The sequence below is a fragment of the Mobula hypostoma genome, chromosome 5 (genome assembly GCF_963921235.1).
Source record: "Mobula hypostoma chromosome 5, sMobHyp1.1, whole genome shotgun sequence".
Taxonomy (NCBI): domain Eukaryota; kingdom Metazoa; phylum Chordata; class Chondrichthyes; order Myliobatiformes; family Myliobatidae; genus Mobula; species Mobula hypostoma.
In genome coordinates this window covers 21,588,055-21,610,254 of record NC_086101.1, presented here as the reverse complement: position 1 = coordinate 21,610,254, position 22,200 = coordinate 21,588,055, and the positions used below count along the sequence as shown (strand labels likewise).

At 45.1% G+C, this 22,200-nt stretch overlaps 1 pseudogene; it reads right to left on the bottom strand.

Annotated features, from left to right (window-relative positions):
* Positions 1-3,919: 3,919 nt before the first annotated feature.
* LOC134346671 (zinc-binding protein A33-like) lies at positions 3,920-17,905 on the bottom strand (annotated as a pseudogene).
* Between the last annotated feature and the right edge of the window lie 4,295 nt (positions 17,906-22,200).

The window sequence follows — 22,200 nt, the reverse complement described above, 5'->3', positions numbered from 1 at the left end:
CACAAGTCCCGAGCCTGTCTTGCAGACTCTTCACACAGATCAGACTATTTCACCGCGTGTGGGGGTAGAGAATAACAGAATGCAGAATAAAGTGTAACAGCTACAGAGAAAGTGCAGAGCAGGTAAGCAATAAGATGGAAGGTCATAACGAGGAAGATCGGGAATTGAAGAGTCTGGCCTTACTTCTTTCTGCCGATGCGCGACAGAGAGCGTTCTCACCTGTATCACTGAATGGTGTGGAAGCTGTACTGCGGCGGGCCAGTCGACAGCATTCCTTCACGGACATCTTGATGTGCCGGACAGTAAAAGCAGTTAAAAATATGTAGAGGAGGGGTAACACAGAGGAATGGAGGTTGTTTCTACTGGTGGGTGAGGCTGCTTTTCCCAGACAGTGGTGAATTTGTGCAATTATTTGCCCCGTGAAGCAGTGGAGACTACCACATTAAGTAAATATTTAAGACCCAGTAAGATACATGTTAGCATAGCGGGGGGATTTGGGTGATGGGGGAAAGGCAGGTTGGAGGAGGTGGAGCTCTCTCATACAAGATCGAGGGTGTCGGTGCTCTCTTCCTCAAAGTTGATGGAAGTGGAGTCTTTGAAGCAATTTTAAGACGGAGGCAAAAGGTTGCTGTGATCAGGTGGGACTGCAGAGTTGAGCTGATCAGCTACCTTTTTGATCGAGGAACAAATTTCTTCACCAGATACATTTCCATGTATTAGGAATTTGCTGTGGTGTGTTGATCAGGACTTGACATGCAACAGAAAACCAGCAGCATTCAACAACAATAAACAATTATGTAAACAGTAAAGTTAGAGGTGAAATACGAATATGAAATAAAATGTGTGTAAATACATAAATGCCATCTTGTATTTACAATGTAAACAGGATGATAAAAAGTGCCTGGGGGCTTCACAGTGCAGTGCAGTGACGGGGGTAATAGACAGAGGAGGTGTGGAGTATCAGATTAACTGTATAACGGCAGAAACATTTTTTACGTGGAGTGAAGTTTTGTTTGAATAGGCCTTTGGAGCTCAATAGATTTTTCTGCCTGCTTCTTTGTTCTCGACACATGCAAATACGGGAATACAGGACTGAGCGGACAAATGGTATTATTTTGAGCCTGTGGTGACGGGGCTTGGTGTCCTGATGAAGGATCTCGGACTGAAAAATCGTCTGTTCACTCTATTCCAGATGCTACCTGATCTGCTGAGTTCTTCCAGCATTTTGTGAGTCTGTTGCCGAGGCTCGCTGTGGTCATATTCCGTACAGTCACCAGGTGGCAGTATTGCACTTACTGTTCTGATCCTGTGCGACCCGTGAGAAGGTTGAACACATGGAAATGATAATGCCACATGTACGGGGACACAGAGAAAAAGTTTGCCTTGCATACTGTTCAGACAGACAAAATATCACAGCATGTATAGAGCCAGAACAATCACAAAACACAGATTAAATTTACAAAGATAGCAGTTGCAGAGAAACACACACAAAATGCTGGAATAACTCAGCAGGCCAGGCAACATCTATGGTAAAGAGTGCAGTCGACGTTTCAGGCCGAGACCCTTGCTTGTGTAACATGCTGTAAGGTTTCACTGCTAGTGTAATGATTTCTCTGTAGCAGCAATGTTTGGGTTATGACTAGAGATAAAGGGGTTTTGAACGTTGAGGTATCTAATGAGAGAAATGTTGTTCTTTCTTGTGAGTCTGGAAGAGAGATTTTTGTGGTCTTTTGCTGGGGAGAGATGTGTTTGCAACATAGTTTCATTTATCTTGGGCACTCTAGACTTTAGTGTAGAAGAGTGAGAGGTGAGTGATTGGATTGGTATTGGCTTATTTTTCTCACATGTGCTGAGGTGCAGTGAAAAGTGTGACCTGCATACTGTTCATACAGATTAAATCATTACACAGTGCATCAAGGTAGAATAAGGTGAAACAGTAACAACTACATTGAAAATCCAGTGCAGGTAGACAATAAGGTACAAGATCATGACAACTGTCTCAGGGTATACAACCTGTCACAAAGCAGGCTCCACAATAGGAGGACCACCTGACCCCACCCCAGCATCAGATGTTGGTGTTTCTGTCTGCCCATTGTGCCATGTGGAACAACCAAAGGAACTCTAAGTGAGTCCCAGGCCAGGCAGCCAGGATTGTCACTCGAGCAGAGAGAAGTCTGTGATTGTTGGTGGTGCCCAGAGATCGGTGCTTGCAGACCTGTGTGGGGTTGGGCATTGACATTGATGATCTCCTCTCGTAGGATTAATGAGAGGTTGGGAAGGAAAACCAGAGTGCAGGTGTCTGAAGATATCAGCGAGTTGTTGGACAGGAAGAGATTACAAGATAGTGAGGAAGTGATGTTGTGGGAGAGATTTGAAAAGAAGAGGTTGGTGAAACATTTCCAGTCTAGGGGGGCAATGTAGCTTGGTGAGAGTGGAGATGACAACACTGTTGTTGTGGGGATGGTCGTCCCATAACTCTGGAGTCAGAGGTGTTGTCACTGAGATGAGACACAGGAGGGGTCTTGGCAGGAATATCACAAACAAGGAATGTATGTGGTGGGGGTTGGGGTAAGAAGACATTGATCTCTGTAGTTTTCGCCTCTCCTTTGAAAGTGTTCAGACCCCCACCCCACCTGTTTTACAGGCTCCACACCTTCAGGTACATTATCTGTGCAAGACAGTGTTCATCAGCTCATTATCTTCTCCATGCATTCACTGACATCTGGGGTGTTTCATATCGGGATACTGGGAATTAGGGAGTATCTTCTCAACATCCACTGTCCAATTGCCCAATTTCTGATCTGTACACAGTGAACACTCCCCATCCTCAGCTCCAATATGATAGGTACATTGGGAAAGTTATCTGTACTGTGGAGGGGTAAGGCAGCCTGGTGGGGTTATTAGAAACACAGACTGCAAGACAGTTATTGGGAAATCTTTGGGTGCAGTGAGGCAGGGGAAGGGGTAGTGATGAATAATTCAAATGTGAAAGAGAAAATGATCCAGAAAAGTGATACTGGAAAGGTGTTTTCATTGGTGGGGAAATCAAGGAGAAATCCCCCTCGCTGGAGAGGGCCAGCAATTTCAAATTCCTGTGCTAACATAGATGACTTATTCTAGGCTCAGAACATAAATACAATCACAAGGAAGGTGAGTCAGTGTCTTTACTTTATTAGGAGGTTCAGATTGTCATGAAACAGTTTAACAAACTTCTACAAATGTCCTGCTGAAAGTATCCTGTGGTTGCATTATGGTCTGGTACAGCAATTCAAACATGCAGGAATGTGGGAAGCTGCAGAGTAGTGGACCCTGTCCAATACATCACTGACACACCCCACCCCACTTTGGTCATACTTACATGAGACACTGCCTCAAGGCGGCAAAATCTGTCACTGACGATCCCGACTGTCCAAGTCATCTGCTTGCACCTACCATCAGACAGGAGGTACAGAGACCTGAATTCCCACACCACCAGGTACAAGAACAGTTACTTTCCTTCAACCAGTCAGTTGTTAAACCAACCTGCACAACACTAATCACTCCAGATTAGCAAAACCTCACCCCTTCCATCAATTTGCACCAAAATGGACTTTGTTTTTCTTGTCTTCATATTGTGTTCCTCCTGTAAATACTGTGAATAATTTATGCTTGATTAGTTTCCCTTGTGAAAGCTGTTTCTATGATACCGTGTGCCTGTGTTGCTGCCACGGGTTTATCATTGCACCTGTGCAGACATGTACTTGTGTATGTGACAATAAACATGACTTTGACTTTGACTTTGACAAATGTAGACCTCATCCTGGGACTGCATTCCCAGTACATTTCATCACACACGACGTACTGGATGTGTGGAACACACTGAATACTGCTGAGGTCATCAGAAAAGACCATGGACACGTTCAAACCCTTTTCACGGACTTTCTGAGTTCCACCTTGGTTTCACTGGGCTTTAAGGATCTCTGTTCAATTGGACCAGACTCTTTGCCTTTCAGAGACACAATGGAGAGAAGATAACAATTGAGGGCTTGTCTCTTTCAGAACGAGGCAGCAATCTCCCCAAAAGCTGAGAGGCAACAGCTTCCCTGTCCTTGCTCTAGCTGTGAGCCCGAACCTCCATCTCCCAATTTGTTCCCATTCCGTTCACTGTTTCCCCAATGTAACCAGCTCAGACACACTGTCAGTTCACTCTGCAGTTCAAATGTTTATTACACAGAGAATATCTGCACATATTCACACTGATTGCTAGAATCAGATATCACAATTCCAGAGAACAGTCCACTTCATTCTAACACAATGTGCACCTGAAATGCGGTCAGTAGGAGAGAGTGTGAGAGAGCTGGGAAGGAGACACCGAGTCTAATTTTCAGATTAGACATCAATATGAACAGCCTCACCTGTCAGTAGCAATGGCAGAGAATCAGTTCTCACGTGCTGGTCTGGACATGAAACATTAACTATGTTTTCTCCACTGCTGAGTGCTCTGGCTTTTTCTGGTTGTATTTCAGAGAATCGGTGCAGTGAGATCTGCTCAGTGGGTCCAGAGAAGTCTGAGACCTCGGAGAACGTGTCCCACTGTGTTAAGTGGTGAGCAGTGTGAGTGGTTCAGAGTTGGCATCTGTTTCGTAATCGCATGGATTTAAGATGAGATGAAGTTTCTCAGTGAAACTGTCTGTGTAAGTGTGGATGTGACACATGTTGTCAGCATTGTAAAATGACACTTGGCCCCGCTCGTAATCCAGGTAAACCCCCAGTTTTCGGAGTTTCATTTCCAGATGGGAGATGACATCTGGTATCTTCACTGAATTGGAAAATACATAAATGACCCAGTATCCCTCTGCTGGTGTGCAGGTGTGCCCTCTATCCCTGTTTACAGACTCTCTGCAGACACCCACAACCCACTCAGTCTTATATCCAACATACACCTCGCAGTAGTGCTTCCCACATGTAAAACCCTGTGAACTCAAAACATTTAATTTTAATACAAATCTTTTCGGGTGATCCTGACAATTTTGTTTGACGGTCACAAACTTCACACTCATCAGATCCTGAGAGAGGACGAGATTATTCTGAGCTGTATCTGGGTCCAGCGTCAGCCGCTCTGGCACTGAAAGACAACAGTTACGATAAGAAAAGCAGGTGGAACTGACAGGGTCTGAGCTGACAGTGATGACCATCGTCTCCTCCCTCAGCCCAGGAAGTGTGGAGCCCCTGGCGGAGATTTCAATCCCCACTGCTCCATATATTTAACACCGTACAACGTCAGAGCGATTTATTTGTTACAGGGCAGTTCAATCCCCTTCCTCTGCCCAGCTGACTGTATTCTATGATGTTTTATGTGGTTGCAGTTCTCTTTTTAAAAGCTAAACAGGACAAGCCATGACAGCTCCATTCCCAGTGACACAGCAGCCCGTGAGGGGCCAGGGCCAAGTGGAATTTATTATTTAAACTGCAGATGCTGGAGGTGTGAACCCAAAACAGAAATGTATCAGTACAGGCAGCATTTCCCATGGTAGAGCGATCAAAAACAAGAGGGTGGAGGTTTAAGGGGAGAGGAGGGAGATTTAAAGGTGATCTGTGGGGTAAGTGCTTTACACAGAGAGTGCTTGCTATCTGGAACATTCTCCCAGAGGAAGTGGTGGAATCAGATACAATTGCCAGGATTAAGAGACATTTAGACAGACATGTGAAAAGGTCATGCACAGAGGGAAATGAGTCGAATGTGGGCACGTGGGATTAGTGTACAGTAGATGGCCAGAGTGGGCTGAAGGCTTGCTTCTATACAGTAGAACTCTACGACTCTGTGAATAACCAGGATGGGGTGACAAAATCTGTGCTCAAATAAAAAATGAAAACTGCAGATGCCGGAAATTTGAAGTGAGAACAGAGAATTCGGGAATCATCAGATCAGGTTGGAACTGTGGAAAGAGGAGGGAGTTGAACCTCAGGAATTCTCTTTTCATAGAAGCCAGTTCTGTTTAAGTCACAGAATTTATGAAGGACGGAGGTGGATCAATCAATAGGTATGAAATGTATCGGGGGTAATCTGAGAGATGAGGGATGGTAGAACAGACCTGATGGGCCAAGTGGCCTTATTCTGCTCTTATGTCTTATGGTCTATTAGGAGAGAGCAGGACCAAGGTATTGAGACTGATGATCATCCATGATTGTGTGTGTGGATCAGTGACGATGTTTGCATGCTCCTATATTGGCTGATAAATGTGATGGATGTGCTGAGTTGGGCTTCAAATGTCCTGAAGGCTTCTACTGGGCTGCACAACAAGGGACAACCTGGGGATTATCCTAGGAAACACTGACTGGGAGATGCAATGGGTTCACCTGTAAGCTGCCTCTTTGGAGGCAAAACTTTGAGCAATATGTATTGCCAAAGGTGAGATATCCCTAAACTGAGTGTTCCAATCCATCAATCAGTGATGGAGGGAATTGAAGCTGCCTCAACTAGGGATGAGGTAGGGAAGGGTGTTGGGGAGGTTCTGGATGCATTACAAGACAGTGCATATGTCAGGTTGTGTGTGTCAGAAGCAGAAATGTTGTACACAATGAACACATGGCTGATAATCAGAATCGGAATCCTTTAATATCGCCAAATATGTGCACGCATATAGGGAATTTGATGCCGGTTTCCCTGAGCTCTCGCTGTACAGAATTGAAAATCAAACAAAACAATAATGCGAATAGTCGTGAGCTATATACAATGAGGTATACCTGTGTATGTACAGGTGGACTTGGTTTATAATAGACTAAAATTCAAGTGTTCATAAGACTGATAGCATACGGAAATAAACTGTTCTTGTACCTATTTGTCCTGGCATACAGTGATCCAAAGCGCCTACCAGAAGGAAGGAGTTGGAACAGGTGATGTCCAGGGTGTGATGGGTCTACAATGATGCTGCTTGCTCGCTTCCTGACTCTAGATGCATACAAGTCCTGGATCGAGGGCAGCTTCACACCAATGATCCTTTCCGCAGCCCTGACCGTTCTTTGGAGTCTATTCTTGTCTTGTTTGGTAGCTGATCCAAACCAGACAGTGATGGACGAACAGAGAACAGACTGGGTTATTCCTGAATAGAATTGAATCAGCAGCTCCTGAGGTAGGTTGTACTTCCTGAGTTGACGTAGGATATACAACCTCTGCTGAGCCTTTTTGATAAGAGTGTCCCTGTTGGGTGTCCACTTCAGGTCCTGGGAGATTGTGACACCCAGAAACCTGAAGGTCTCCACAGCAGACAATACTGTTGAGTATAGTGAGTGGGGGGAGTATTGGGGGGCTCCTCCTGAAGTCATAAGGAATGGTAACTAATAAATGCAGAGGGTGGCATCTGGAGTTTCTAGAATTACAGTAGAGAAGGCGGGGCAGTGGGGAGAAGGGGAATTACAGAGAAAGAGAAAGATACCTGGCGAAACCACGGCTCTCATTTCCTTCCACACTTTGAGAGATCTCAATCTTCCTTCAGCCACATCCTCAGGAAGATTGACAGACACCACTCCAGGACTGGAAACCGGCAACTCACACCTACAAGGTCAGGGACAGAAATTAGTGACACACATTACCAAAGACTCTGTCCACACTTCTCACAGCCTCAGTAAAGCAGCCAACATCATCAAAAACCCCACCCACCCTGTACACTCTCTCTTCTCTCCACCCCTCCCATCAGAGAGAAGGTACAAAATCATCAAAGCTCACCACCAGGCTCAGGGAGAGTTTCTATCCTGCTGTTATAAGACTATAGAACAGCGCCCTTGTATGATATAATGGACTGAAGACCTCTCCGTCCATCTACCATGTCATGGCCTTGCAGCTTATTGTCTGTCTGCACTGCACTCTCTCTGTAACTGTAACACATCATTCTGCACTCTTTTGCTGTTTTCCATTGTAATACAATACTGTGCAAAACTTTAAGGCACATTTACACAGCTGGAGTCCCTAAGACATTTGCACAGTACTGTAGTAATTTTCTGTATTGCACTGTACTGTTGCCGCAAAGGAAAAACATAACAAATTTCAGGGCATATCTGAGTGATGATAAACCCGATTCTGGTATGGGTTTCTATTGTTGACTGAGAGTGGGAAGGGCACAGGGAGAGGGGAATCTGGTTGGGACAAGGGGAAGGGAGAGGAGACGGAGCAGGATGCACCAGAGAGACGTTCTGTAACGATCAATAATGAAATTGTTTGAAATCAAATGACGTTGCTTGGTGTCTCAGGGCTGGGTACATCTGCACCTGTGTCACCATCCCTCAGTGCTCCTCCTGTCTCACCTGTGCCACACACTTCCCATGACTCTCCACTCTCCACTCCCAACATTCTTTGCTCCCACCACACTTACAAACTCGCTCTCCACTCCATGTTAACATAGTACTGTATACAATGCTCTTTTGAGTAGAAAATAAATTTTTAGTTGACCTTTCTTGGGAGAGAAAAAATACAGACAGTTAAGCTTAGCTTACCGTTCTTGAAATTACTCTTTTTTTCTCTTGCGTAAATTTTAAACAACTCATTAGGCAATCATAATAAATGTCTCAGTTCTGGGTCGAACTTGAGATCAGCGCACGTGGATTTCACCTTCAACTAAAATGAGACAAACTCCATCCTTACTCGCGATGCTTGTTAAACAAGAAAAAGCTTGCTGACACATGTAAGAAGTTGAAAACTGCAACAAAATATTCATTGCTTTCCAACGAATGGCTTCAAACTTTTCTTTCACAGGAATCCAGAACTTGTCCCGGGGCAGGTCAGTAAATCTCATCTTGAGTGCACGATCAGACTGCATCTCACAAAGTTCTTCCTCTTCTCTCAAAGTCAAGTTCTCAGGCTGAGCAGAAGATTCAGAGAAACGGTCTCTCATCTAGTCATGCACTTGTGTTGAAAGGGAGGAAAAATACTGTTCAATTTTGTTCTGCAGTTATTCCAGGTGGTTTTCAAAAAGACTCGTGACTTTCTGATATCCTTCCTCACACTCAAGCACAAGCAGCAGTGGAAAGATTTCAAGGTTTTTGCAACATGATTTTTCCAAAGATTCAGTTTCCTTTTAAGTCTAAGATTCTTGTCACTTGAAGTCAAAACATTTTCTCCAGTGCCTTGCAGAGACTTGTTTAACTGGTTCATATGATGAAGAATTTCTGTTAAGTTGGCTAGTTTATGCAGCAGTTCTTCATCTTCAAAGCACTCAGCAAAATCTGGCCTACTATTTTCTTGAAAGCACTCCTGCAATTCAGCTTTCAGCTTAAACACCCTGTTGAGAACTTCCTCTGTGAAGCCACTGGATTTCCACATGTAACAGGAGACTGGTTTGCTCTTTGTTGAGGTTTTCACACCGTTTTTCAAACATTCTTGAGTGCACTGGTCTTAAGGCTACTAAATAAGTTGCTTCCTATATTATTTTACTGACTGTGACTTTATATTCAAAAGCTGGAATCTCTTTGATTCCAATAGTCATTTAAGATAATCAGCATTTTTATGTTTCATACAGTTGTGATTTGTCATTAACTGTCTTTTCAATTTTGCTGGAGCCATTGCTACATTTGTAAGTTGTTTGCCACAGACAAGGCACAATGGAATCGGAAAACTAGGATCACCAGTCCGTGTAAAACCCATTGATAGGTAGTTTGAATGTAAAGATGGACCTTTATTTGTGTCCGTTGTTGCACTAGTGCAGTGAAATGACTCAGAAGATTGAAATTCTTCACCATTAACCTTATCAGAATTGTCCGTAGGCCTAGGCTAGAATCCTCCTTTTCCATCTCATACCTCCACTTCAAAAATCGCCACACTGGGCCATCCCGAATGAAAATTTCTCTTACTTTCTATACACTGGTACTTTGTTTGCTCCCGTCAGTCAGTCGGTGGTGTGTCAGGGGAAATTGCGGGAGGTAATTCAGGAGGGAGAGGCTGACGTCACAGCCCAAGTTGGGCGAGTCTATTCAATGCTTGGAAAATGCACTTCACACTCAACAAACTACCAGCCTCCCCTCTGAAATACAACGCTCACCAGTTATCAGCCTACCATACTACCATCCGTGCACTACAATGCTCACCAATTATCAGCCTACCGTCCTCCCCTCTGTGTAATACAGTGCTCACCAGTTACAAATGACCTCCCCTACCTCACGGTAAAAACTGAGAATGCACTCAAGCAAATAAAAATGGCCCTGCAGTGCATTCCCATACTGGGCTGAGAGACCTCTAACGAGATTGCGAACGGGTCTGCTCAGTCACTGCCCACCACTGCGAGTGCTCGCATCACACGTTATACTTAGTTCAAAAAACAAATTTTTTTTTACATGATCTCTTGTGGAACCCCTAGCAACCTTTCACAGAACCCCGGTCAAGAAACTGAGCATTAGAGACACGACAGCACCCGGTGTCAGAGCTTCAGCTAAAATTTACTCACCTCTTCAAAAGGGATTGAATATCCTGAGGGGAAAGAGAGAGAATAGGATTGAGTGAAACTGTCCTTGAAACTCTCTGGAAGGGTTGGAGTATGAAGGCTAGACACTCAACCAGAGGAAAGACTCAGGAACTAATTTGATTGTTTTCCACAGCAAAACCCTTCACTCTGAGGTTACCTCTCTATGTCCTCCAATACTTTCTGCTCTTCTCAAAAACCGAACTGTTTGAACAGCTACTTCCCTTCAACCATTCAGCTGAAATCAGCAAAACCCGAATCACTACAGTTTATCATCACTGTGACCACTTTGATCTCTTGCACTAAAATGAACTTTGTTTTAATTATATTCTTCCTTATAAAAGTTGTGTAAAATTTATGTTTCAATTATGTTGTGAGGAGGGGCCACTTTCTAGGATCAGAAAAGGCTGCAGAAGGTTGAAAACTCAGTCAGTAATATCACAGGAACTTGCCTCCCCAGTATTGAGGACTTCTTTAATAGGCAATGTATCAAAAAGATAGCATCCATTATTAAAACAAAACAAAACACTGGAGGGTGGAGTGTCTCTGTCAGTGAGGCATCACTCCAGCTCTCTCTCTCTCTCGTGGTCCTGATGCAGTGATGCACCACACTGGGGAATGGGGACTAGCACAGGGTCTGTGGTTGGGTGGGAGTGCAGAGTGGGGAGGGACTGGGACCAGGCCTGGAATGGGACAACTGGGGACAAATGCGGGAGGTTGAAAGGCAGGGTAGTGGGATGCAGTGGAGGGGAAAGAAGGGGCAGAGGGTGTGTTAGGGAAGAGGGAAGCACAGAGAGGGAGAAGAGAAAGGGACAGGGGAGGATGGGGAGGGGAAGGAGATGAGGGAAGAGGGAGAAAGGTGGATGATGTGAGATTGCATTGGTGGTGATATGATCAGCAGCAGCCATGAGAAATACAGAGTTGGTTGTTACACAAGGGAGAGGTAGGTGGGACCGGTTTTGGGAAAGGAGTATTTGGAGGAATGACATCATCTGTGCCTGTGCAGACACAGGAAACACGGGGTTGCCATTGTGATTCAGGACAGCCCATTCCCAGAACAATTTCCACACTTATTTATTTAGACATACACTGTGAACAGGATGTTCCAGCCCAATGGGCCATCCCACCGAGTAGCCCAACAACTTTAACCCAGTCTAATCTAGCCCACTAACTGGTACGTCTTTGGACTGTCGGAGGAAACCCACATGCACATGGGAAGGATTACAAACTTTCTTTCTTACAAAGGACACTGGAACTCAACTCTGAACTCCAACACCTTGAGACGTAATCGCGTCACGGTCATCGCTATGCTACCATGCCACCGCACCCCCCCCCATGGTATTTATTTGGACTCAATCAATCCTCACCCCCATGGTGCTGACGGCGCCACCTGGTGATGATTCAAGCAATTGCTCTGGGATTTCCACACTCAGCGGATGATCTCCATTCCAGCAATCACACAGGGGTCAAACCCAGGGCCAGGATGGCAAGGGCAGGGTGTGAACCCACCGCTGGTTATTCTGTGAACGTTTCTGAGTTTCTATTGAACTGACTGCACTCAGGAAACCAGTTGTAACCCTAGTTGCCCATATAATTAAATTCACTCACAGGTATTTATGACAGTTTGGATCCCCCAGACAAGAAAGTGACACATCCTGTACCTTGAGGAGCCCATGGGGATCGTCAATTTCCGATCTCACTTTTACATCTTGGATCACTCGGTCAAGAGAAGAGATTTCAGCAATCATTCTTTTTAAATTGTTTTCCAGTTGTGTTAGGATTTTGTCCACTTCTCTCTGCAGCTCTGCTTCCATCCGCTGCTGTCTCTCACGCAGGAACTAGTGCATCTTCTCAAATTCAGCCCTGATCTGACAGCTCCGTCCATCAACCTGGTCCTGGTTCAGAGTGAGGTTAGCAGAGAGTCACTGGCCAAACATAATTCATTCATTTGAATGACTTATTTTCTAAATAACACATTTGGTGCTGCTTGGAGTGGTTATTTACACTGGGGTCAGGGTTACTTTTTTTTTAAAGTAAAAAATGGGCGCTGATTGGAGTGGGGTCAGAATAAACAATCATAGACAGAATAATTGACCAAAATCCAATCCCAAGTATCTGACTGGATCTCTGGGATTGATCCTCATTCTGGAATCGAAGAGAGAACATGCAGTGAAGAGGACAGTTCAAGTTGTCCTTTGGGTCTTCAGTAAAGTGACAAGATTCCACATGGGAGGATGTTAATTAGCTAAGACGTGAATTAGCTAAGATAGACTGGCAAATGACACTTAAAGGATTGACGGTGGATATGCAATGGCAAGCACTTAAAGATTGCATGGATGAACTACAACAATTGTTCATCCCAGTTTGGAAAAAGAATAAATCAAGGAAGGTAGTGCACCCATGGCTGACAAGGGAAATTAGGGATAGTATCAATTCCAAAGACGAAGCATACAAATTAGCCAGAAAAAGTGGCTCACCTGAGGACTGGGAGAAATTCAGAGTTCAGCAGAGGAGGACAAAGGGCTTAATTAGGAAGGGGAAAAAAGATTATGAGAGAAAACTGGCAGGGAACATAAAAACCGACTGTAAAAGCTTTTATAGATATGTAAAAAGGCAAAGACTGGTAAAGACAAATGTAGGTCCCCTACAGACAGAAACAGGTTAATTGATTATGGGAAGCAAGGACATGGCAGACCAATTGAATAATTACTTTGGTTCTGTCTTCACTAAGGAGGACATGAATAATCTTCCAGAAATAGTAGGGAACAGAGGGTCCAGTGAGATGGAGGAACTGAGCGAAATACATGTTAGTAGGGAAGTGGTGTTAGGTAAATTGAAGGGATTAAAGGCAGATAAGTCCCCAGGGCCAGATGGTCTGCATCCCAGAGTGCTTAAGGAAGTAGCCCAAGAAATAGTGGATGCATTAGTGATAATTTTTCAAAACTCGTTAGATTCTGGACTAGTTCCTGAGGATTGGAGGGTGGCTAATGTAACCCCACTTTTTAAAAAAGGAGGGAGAGAGAAACCGGGGAATTATAGGCCGGTTAGTCTAACGTTGGTGGTGGGGAAACTGCTGGAGTCAGTTATCAAAGATGTGATAACAGCGCATTTGGAAAGCGGTGAAATCTTCGGACAAAGTCAGCATGGATTTGTGAAAGGAAAATCATGTCTGACGAATCTCATAGAATTTTTTGAGGATGTAACTAGTAGAGTGGATAGGGGAGAACCAATGGATGTGGTATATTTGGATTTTCAAACGGCTTTTGACAAGGTCCCACACAGGAGATTAGTGTGCAAACTTAAAGCACACGGTATTGGGGGTAAGGTATTGATGTGGATAGAGAATTGGTTAGCAGACAGGAAGCAAAGAGTGGGAATAAACGGGACCTTTTCAGAATGGCAGGCAGTGACTAGTGGGGTACCGCAAGGCTCAGTGCTGGGACCCCAGATGTTTACAATATATATTAATGACTTGGATGAGGGAATTAAATGCAGCATCTCCAAGTTTGCAGATGACATGATGCTGGGTGGCAGTGTTAGCTGTGAGGAGGATGCTAAGAGGATGCAGGGTGACTTGGATAGGTTGGGTGAGTGGGCAAATTCCTGGCAGATGCAATTTAATGTGGATAAATGTGAAGTTATCCACTTTGGTGGCAAAAATAGGAAAACAGATTATTATCTGAATGGTGGCCGATTAGGAAAAGGGGAGGTGCAACGAGACCTGGGTGTCATTATACACCAGTCATTGAAAGTGGGCATGCAGGTACAGCAGGCAGTGAAAAAAGCAAATGGTATGCTGGCATTTATAGCAAGAGGATTCAAGTACAGGAGCAGGGAGGTACTACTGCAATTGTACAAGGCCTTGGTGAGACCACACCTGGAGTATTGTGTGCAGTTTTGGTCCCCTAATCTGAGGAAAGACATCCTTGCCATAGAGGGAGTATAAAGAAGGTTCACCAGATTGATTCCTGGCAGGACTTTCATATGAAGAAAGACTGGATGAACTAGGCTTGTACTCGTTGGAACTTAGAAGATTGAGGGGAGATCTGATTGAAACGTATAAAATCCTAAAGGAATTGGACAGGCTAGATGCAGGAAGATTGTTCCCGATGTTGGGGAAATCCAGAACGAGGGGTCACAGTTTGAGGATAAAGGCGAAGCCTTTTAGGACTGAGATTAGGAAAAACTTCTTCACACAGAGAGTGGTGAATCTGTGGAATTCTCTGCCACAGGAAACAGTTGAGGCCGGTTCATCGGCTATATTTAAGAGGGAGTTAGATATGGCCCTTGTGGCTAGGGGGATCAGAGGGTATGGAGGGAAGGCTGGTGCAGGGTTCCGAGTTGGATGATCAGCCATGATCATAATAAATGGCGGTGCAAGCTCGAAGGGCCGAATGGCCTACTGCACCTATTTTCTATGTTTCTATGTTTGGAAAGGTTACACCGTAGGATCTGGGGTGAGGTGGCAAATTGTATCAATGTACTTGGATTGGCTATAGGAAACAGATTGTGTTGTTTTAGTGATTAGATATTTTTGACCTGTGATGCGTTACAAATATCACTGATGGGACTCCTACTGTTTTGTTCTGCAGATCATTTTGGATAGGAGTGTACAAGATATGATTTGTAATTTTCCAGTTAACATGAAAATACTTGTGTTGATAGAGTGGAGAACAGTCATAGCCTTCAGGATGACATTGATCTGCTGGGAAATGAGGCAAAGCAGTGGCAATGGAATTTAATCTTTGGAAGTGTGAGGTGATGCGCGTGGGGTGGACTAATAAAGAGTTGGACATAGACAATAAAAGGCAACGACTTAGACACATTCAAAATGATGGAAGATCAGTCAGCATCTATAGAGGCAGAAGAATAGTCAAGGTTTCAGGTTGAGTCTCTTTATCATGACTGGGATATCCAGGGGTGAGCTACAGACTGGAATCTAATCAATAGGTTCAGGGTGGTCTATATATAGAATAGTGGATCCGTGGCCTATGTTGCAGGCTGGGATCTAATCAATGGGTTCATGGTGTTTTTTAAATTTTAAATAATGGATACCCAGGAGTGAGTTACAGGCTAGGATATAATCAAGGGATTCAGCTGGTATCCATACCAATCTGTCATGGTGAGCGCTGGTAATGACTGAACCCAGGTCCGGAGGAACGACAGAGTCCCATGTAGAGATTGAATACAGAGTTAATACATTGGAATTCCAAAAGTACTTCAGTGGCTCAAACGAATGACACCCTGAGACGAAATGTTCTCAAAACTCGACCTACTTAAATAATCACAGAACACAGAAAGCCCTTGCCAGTCAAAATCAATTTATGAAGATTAATCCGAAAATACCAGGGATTATTGACTCACGTCAAGACAACAATTCACAAACGGTCTCGGCCAGAAATGTCGGCTGTACTTCTTCCCATAAATGCTACCTGGCCTGCTGCGTTCCACCAGCATTTTGTGTATGTTGCTTGAATTTCCAGCATCTGCAGATTTCCTCATGTTTGTGTTTTTAAATTCACAAATTCAGCTGCTCTTTGTAACCTTCGGAGCACAGTGCCCCCCGGCTCCCCCCACAGGCCGGAGGAGCTCATTACATACAATGCTCAATATCTGGGAGCAAGAAAACGGCTGGAGTCTGATAAAGAGGTTACGTGGTTTATATGTGAAATACTGGATACCCAGATGCTTCAGATTCCAGCATCTATAGTCCCTGGCATCTCCAAAGTGTACCCAGGGGTTGGGTGAGCAGTAAGGTATGTTTGGATGGAGGCAGGGATCAAGTAACAGTGGACATTTCACAACTTCTCATGTCAAATGATAAGGTCAGATGATGAAAACAGTCCACACATTCCTTTCATTGCAGTTATTATTTACAGTCAGCTGCTTACATTTTGCTGTGGGACAGCATCGTACAGCTGGAAGGGGCCTGTCACTATCAGTCTCTTTATTTATTTATTGAAATACAGCATCGAAAAGGTCCTTCGAGCCATGACGCTCAGCAACCCCGATTAACCCTAACCTAATCAGCAATTTACAATCACCAATTAGACTACCAATTGAAATGTCTTGTCTTTGGACTGTGGGAGGAAACTGGACACACAGCCCAGGGAACCATCCACGATCACTGAATGATTCCTCACCTTCAGCCGCCGGATCGCAGTCTCCCCTTCCTGCTGACTCCGAACACTCTGATTCATTCGCTCTTGCAAAAGCTTCAGTGACTCTTCCAACTTTTCCTGAAAATCAGAAGATACAGAAGATCTGAGAAAGGAGCCTGCTGAAACTGCTGACCGAAGTGGGGGGGCAGGGTGGCAGAGGACTGGGGGGTAATCCCTGAACCCGTGAGGGAAATAGAATCATTCTTTCATACCTTCCCACCAGTCATGGTCACCTCCCCTTCACCCTTCATCTCCCAATCCCTCTCTCTCATTCCCTTCCTCAATATTGTCCTTACCCCACTCTGCCTCCCCACCATGCTGCATTTCCCCCATTCTCCCCCAGCTCCCTCCTGTTGGATCGTCTCCAATCTGATTCAGTTGAGGTGAGTGAAGTTATCCACAGTGCTTCAGGAGCCTGACTGACCTGGTGACTAGTACCTCTCGTACCTCCTTCCCAATGGCAGCAGCCAGAGAGCATGGTCTGGGTGAGAACCCATCTCGCCTCCCTTGCAGCCTCTCAGCTGTCAGACATCCCTCAGCTACACTCCTCTTCCCGCCTCTCCCCATTCCTTCCTTTACCCTTGACCTTATCTTCCTTCCCTTTCTCTTGCCATATTCTCCAATTTTCTTCCCGTTCAAAACGGCTTTCCTTCGTTCTCAAACATCTCTCTTATCCAGCTCCCAACGTTGTCAGTCCAATTCCTTCACACCCTGGCAGTGTCCTGTTTCTAAACGGGACAATCCCGTATTTCCTGCTCGGACCCTATCGTTTTGCTTCCTCCACGACCTTCATCGCCCTCTCTCTGCGCTCTCCACCTCTGAAAGTTTCCCTTCTCAGTCTCCCTGTACTTTCAGCACTTACCCACCCACCCCTCTCCCCGACCACATGGCGGTGAGTTCAGGCGGGCGATCTCGCACCTTGTGCGCCTGGGCTGCCTCCTTTATCGGGATGACATTGTGCATCTTGTGCTGCGCAGACAGGCCACACACCAGGCAGATCATCTCCTGCTCCTCCTGACAGAACAGTTTCAGCTTCTCGTCGTGGTCCCGGCAGACAAACTCCTCCTTCAGCTCAGCCGCCCCCACCCTCAGCTGCCTGACCTGCTCCGCGACGTTGCTCAGGATGTGAGCGGGCCTGGTGTTCCTCTGGGCGAACACCTGCCGGCACTGAGGACAGGAGACATTCCCCGAGACCCTCTCCCAAACCTGAGAGATGCACGTTGCACAGAAGTGATGTCCGCACTCCAAAGAGACCGGATCGGTGAACACCTCCAGACAAACGGGACACGTTAGTTCCTGGTCAAAGATTGCAGAAGCCATCTTGGTCCTCTCTTCCCTACTCGGAACTTTCTTTTTCAATCTGAATAAGCACTTCCTGAGACTGCAGACGTGGAATTGCTATTTTATATTGCCACAAGTCCCGAGCCTGTCTTGCAGACTCTTCACACAGATCAGACCATTTCACCGCGTATGGAGGTAGAACAGTAACAGTCATAGTCATAGTCATAGTCATACTTTATTGATCCCGGGTGAAATTGGTTTTCGTTACAGTTGCACCATAAATAATTTAATAGTAATAAAACCATAAATAATTAAATAGTAATGTGTAAATTATGCCAGGAAATAAGTCCAGGACCAGCCTATTGGCTCAGGGTGTCTGACCCTCCAAGGGAGGAGTTGTAAAGTTTGATGGCCACAGGCAGGAATGACTTCCTATGATGCTCTGTGTTGCATCTCGGTGGAATGAGTCTCTGGCTGAATGTACTCCTGTGCCCAACCAGTACATTATGTAGTGGATGGGAGACATTGTCCAAGATGGCATGCAACTTGGACAGCATCTTCTTTTCAGACACCACCGTCAGAAAGTCCAGTTCCATCCCCACAACATCACTGGCCTTACGAATGAGTTTGTTGATTCTGTTGGTGTCTGCTACCCTCAGCCTGCTGCCCCAGCACACAACAGCAAACATGATAGCACTGGCCACCACAGACTCGTAGAACATCCTCAGCATCGTCCGGCAGATGTTAAAGGACCTCAGTCTCCTCAGGAAATAGAGATGGCTCTGACCCTTCTTGTAGACAGCCTCAGTGTTCTTTGACCAGTCAAGTTTATTGTCAATTCGTATCCCCAGGTATTTGTAATCCTCCACCATGTCCACACTGATCCCCTGGATGGAAACAGGGGTCACCGGAACCTTAGCTCTCCTCAGGTCTACCACCAGCTCCTTAGTCTTTTTCACATTAAGCTGCAGATAATTCTGCTCACACCATGTGACAAAGTTTCCTACCGTAGCCCTGTACTCAGCCTCATCTCCCTTGCTGATGCGTCCAACTATGGCAGAGTCATCCGAAAACTTCTGAAGATGGCAAGACTCTGCAGTAGTTGAAGTCCGAGGTGTAAGTGGTGAAGAGAAAGGGAGACAAGACAGTTCCCCGTGGAGCCCCAGTGCTGCTGATCACTCTGTTGGACACACAGTGTTGCAACCACACGTACTGTGGTCTGCCAGCCAGGTAATTAACCATGTCACCAGGAAAGCATCCACCTGCATCGCTGTCAGCTTCTCCCCCAGCAGAGCAGGGCGGATGGTGTTGAACGCACTGGAGAAGTCAAAAAACATGACCCTCACAGCGCTCGCTGGCTTGTCCAGGTGGGCGTAGACACGGTTCAGCAGGCAGACGAATGCAGAATAAAGTGTAACAGCTGCAGAGAAAGGGCAGTGCAGGTAAGCAATAAGGTGAAAAGTCATAACGAGGTAGATCGGGACTTCAAGACTCTGTACTTAAGTGTTTCTGCAGATACGCAGCAGAGAGCATGCTAACATATTGTTATCAGGGAATGGTATGGAAGCTGCACTGTGGCGGGCGGAAGACTTTGTAACGGTTTGTCAGAAGTACGCATCGACAACAGCCTCCTCACCATCAATGACCTATATGCAGAAAGGTCCCAGAAAAGGGCCTGAACTATGAAGGATTCCACCCACCGTTTGCCCCACTCCCATGAGGGAGGATGCTGCGTAGCATCCACACCAGGACCACCAGGCTCAGAAACAGTTTCTTTCCGCAATCAGTAAGGCTGATCAACACCTCCACACATCTACCCCACATCTTCCCCCACCCCACTACTTTATCATTTCCTCTCAGTCATCTCGTGCCGAGCGTCACTTTCAACCTTCGTGTGTGAGCTCTCTTTTGTATTTATATTTAATCTTTTTTTAAAAAATGTCTTTGTCTTATTGGGGGTGCCAGTGGTGTAGTGGTATCCGCAAAAGGACTCCAGAACAAGAGGTAACACACATCAAAGTTGCTGGTGAACGCAGCAGGCCAGGCAGCATATCTAGGAAGGGGGCAGTCGACATTTCAGGCCGAGACCCTTCGTCAGGTCGTCAAGACCCTTCCTGTTGTTTCCAGAACAAGAGGTCCCGGGCTCCAATCCGGCTGAAGCCTTTCTCGCTTTCCATCCGTAAGACAAACGGGACACGTTAGTTCCTGGCCGAAGATTGCAGAAGCCATCTTTGTCCACTCTCCCCTGCTACCTTGTAACACAGCCAAACGCTGAAGAAACAGCAAGGTCACCGCCCGATGCGCCAAACAGGACGCAGGGAGGAATATGACCCTTTTTCCCTTTTTATTTTTCAGTGATGCATCAAACCCAGAGTAACAATTAATCTGTTCCTCTTTACATCGGTGTACTGGAAATAACATTAAACTATCTTGAATCTTACACCTGTGAGTCCGTTAATAATTTTATAACTGGCACAGAGGCTGGTGGTACATTACATGCTTTCAGACTTTCGTACATTCTGCTCGATGAGAGCGAGGAGTTCGCGAGACCATGCTGAAATTCAGAAGAATGAGAGAACTGAGACCAGTATATTTTTCTTTTTTAAATTTTAATAGAATCATATTTTAACAAAATAAACTTTATTCATAATAAAATATTTACAAGATTGAACCATGCGATGAGCTTTCATTTGTTACATTTGCTGTCAATGCTTTCCGAACTGATGTTTATGAATGATATGATTCGCATTCACACTCACCAACAACCCTGCTGCCAGTCCTGTGGCTCTCCAGCACGGTATACTGCTACGATAATTGAAGGGCTTCCTTGACCCACGCTGCCCCTCTCTCTCCAGTACGAAAAGACCCCGACACTGTGTTCCTGTCCCACCTGAGCCCTCGGGGTGGCTGCAATGAGCGTCAGTGCGTCCCTCAGCACGTACTCCTGCGGCCTGGAATGTGTCAGTCGACAGCATCCCTCACGGACATCTCGATGTGCTGGCAGATAAAGTGATGAAAAGGAGAGATGAGACAAAGGAATGCAAGTTATTTCCACTGGTCAGTGAGACTGGAACTAGGGGATATAGGCTCAAGATTAAGGGAAGCAAATTCATGACAGAGATAAGGAGAAGTTGATTTTCCCAGACAGTGGAGAATCTGAAATTCTTTGCCCAGGAAAGCTGTAGAGGCTACCTCATTAAGTAAATATTAAGATACAGTTAGATAGATATTTGCATCGGAAGGGAATTAGGGTGATGGGGAAATGGTAGGTAGGGGGAGGTACAACTCCCTCATAGAAGGTCAAAGATCTCGGGAACTCTCTTCCTCAAAGGTCATAAAAGAGGAATTTTCAAAACAGTTTTAGGATGGCGGCAAAAGGCAAAAGGTTACCATGATCAGGTGGGACTGCAGAGTTGAACTGATCAGCTACGACCCTGTTGATCAAGGAACAACTTTGTTCACCAGATACATTTACACGTATTGGGAATTTGCTGTGGTGTGTTGATCAGGATGTGACATGAAACAGAGAACAGCAACAATCTGCAATAATATAGAATTATGTAAACAGTAAACTTAGAGGTGAAATACGAATAAGAAATAAAATGTTTGTAAATACATAAATGCCAGCTTGTATTTATAATGTAAACAGGATGATAAAATGTGCTTGAAAGTCTTTACAGTGCAGTGCAGTGACGGGGGTAATACACAGATGAGGTGTGGAGGCTCCGAGACTGGTTGATCAGATTAACTGTATAACCGGAGAAAAATGATTTTAATAGCACCATGGAATTTTACAGATTTTCCTGCCCACATGCCAATATGGCAATACAGGACTGAGTGGACAAATGGTCTCTACCTGTTCTTCTACCTCGAGCCCTCCTTGTAAAAATAACCTCCTGTCTCGGGGTAAAGCAGTTCTCCTGAATTCCTCGGCTGATTGACTGTGGGCTAATTATTTTGAGCCTGTGGTGACAGGATTGCTGTGGTCATATTCCACACAGACACCAGGTGACAGAGTTGCAATTCCTGTTTTGACCCTGTGTGACCAGAGACAATTCTGCAGACATGGAATTGCTGTTGGCTTCTTATTGTCACATGTACTGAGATACAGAGAAAACCTTGTCTTGCATACTCTTCATACAGATCACATCATTAGACAAACCCCATTTCCAGAAAAGTTGGGATATTTTCCAAAATGCAATAAAAACCAAAATCTGTGATATGTTAATTCACGTGAACCTTTATTTAACTGACAAATGTATGAAGAAAAGATTTTCAATAGTTTTACTGACCAACTTAATTGTATTTTGTAAATATACACAAATTTAGAATTT